Source organism: Lupinus angustifolius, chromosome LG02 (assembly GCF_001865875.1).
Source record: "Lupinus angustifolius cultivar Tanjil chromosome LG02, LupAngTanjil_v1.0, whole genome shotgun sequence".
Taxonomy (NCBI): Eukaryota; Viridiplantae; Streptophyta; class Magnoliopsida; order Fabales; family Fabaceae; genus Lupinus; species Lupinus angustifolius.
This window is the reverse complement of record NC_032010.1, coordinates 4991635-4993532: the sequence shown is the minus strand read 5'-3', so window position 1 is coordinate 4993532 and position 1898 is coordinate 4991635.

Genomic DNA, 1898 nt, shown 5'->3' with positions numbered 1-1898 from the left:
ACATGGAAGGGACTATATCGAATAAGTGATGTACAACCGCCATGACTCTTATTAGTTCTTGTTCTTAATCATGACTTGTAATGTAATGAATATGGAAAACATATTCTGAATATGCGCATTATGTTTGATGTTTATAAAATCATGAATTGTATTGTCACATGAGACAAGTGGGAGAATGTAAGAAATATGCCTCTTGTGACATGAATGAATATATTATTTCATTGTTTGAATGACATAACTCTTGGATGAAGAGTCATCAATGAAATGTTAAGACTCTTGGAAAAAAGCCTATATATAGTGCTTGATGGAAGCACTATACTAACAAGAAAAAGGACCAGAAATATTGTCTCTATCTATGCCTATAAAGATTGCTCTATCAACCATCACTTAAGGAAGAACATAGTAAGAACGGGAAGGAGATAGAAGAGTTACTCTATAAACCAAGAACATTAAACAACAATCAAAATGGAGGATCTTATCACCAAGGATAAAAGTTAGTAATCTGTAACTATTCTTATAATATGAAAACTATGATTTCTTAAGATTCATTTACACATGACTTCATATAATTTTTATTATTGTGCTCCATAAGTGAACTTCACCATTATGCAAGCCACTTTATGCCCCTCCATCTATATAGTTTATACATCACCAATGTTTGTAAAAAGAGTATTTAGATGGATGCAACAATCCAAGACTTGGCTATGATAGAGGACAGAAAAAATAGGAATTACTAGCCTTTAGATTAGTCCAATATTTGAGGACTTGCCATTGTAGTATTTAAATATTATCTTAGACTAGCATTAATGGTCGGTCAGTCATATTGTAAGTCAAACTACTTGAATTAGGTAAAGATCATTTATGAACAATAATCGGTATAAGAAGGGGAATATGTATGTGTTAAACTTTTGGATTAATCCAACATTTGAGGACTTGTTAATGTGGTATTCAAATATTATCTTAGACTACTTGAATTGGGTAAGATCATTATGAACGATAATCCCTATCAAAAGTACCTGTATTCTTAGATACTCGAACTTAAAGTCATTGTTCGAGCTAGAACAACTATAGGAATTGGTATTCGGTAATATTCCAGATTATTAATTTAGAATGTTAATTTAATTTATTGAGTGAATTAATACTTTATCAGATGAATATGTAATATTCTGGATTAATGGCTTGGCATTGACAAAAAAAATAATAACAAACGGTCTTAACAACTGTTTAATTTTGAATAGCAAACGGTATTATTTTTTTGCGTATAAGCAATTGCTTATTTATTTTTTTGCGTATAAGCAATTGCTTATTTTTTTTTTTGCGTGAAGCAAGTGTTTATATTCAACATATATCAATGGGTAAAATGGAAAAATTAGCTTTTTCTTTCAACATATATATATATTTGTACAAGTTCAACATATATGGTGCAAGCAAAGCACCGAAGATATTCTTGATAAGATTTTGTGGGATACCATAATATATTAATGGCAATAAACCTCTTCAAACGTGGCATATCATATTATATTATATTTGAGTGATATATGACACTTAAAAATAATATGGTATAACTAAGAGTATCTTCTCACCTTTTAGGTAAGGAACTAATCATTTTGGTGTGTGACTAATATTCTCAACAAGTATCACTTATAGGAATCGAACATTTGACCTTAGAGATTTAACGAAGCCTTATATAATTATACTACTAGATCAATATTTTGTTGGTTATCACATTTTAATTTGTATCATATATTTATATTCCAGAATGATTTATAAAAGGATATACCACATTCTATTATATTATAATTATTATTATCTTAATTCACGTTTAAAATATCATTATGATGTTGATTTAGTTGTATAAGATCTCATCAGATTTCTATATATCGTATTAGGAACTAATT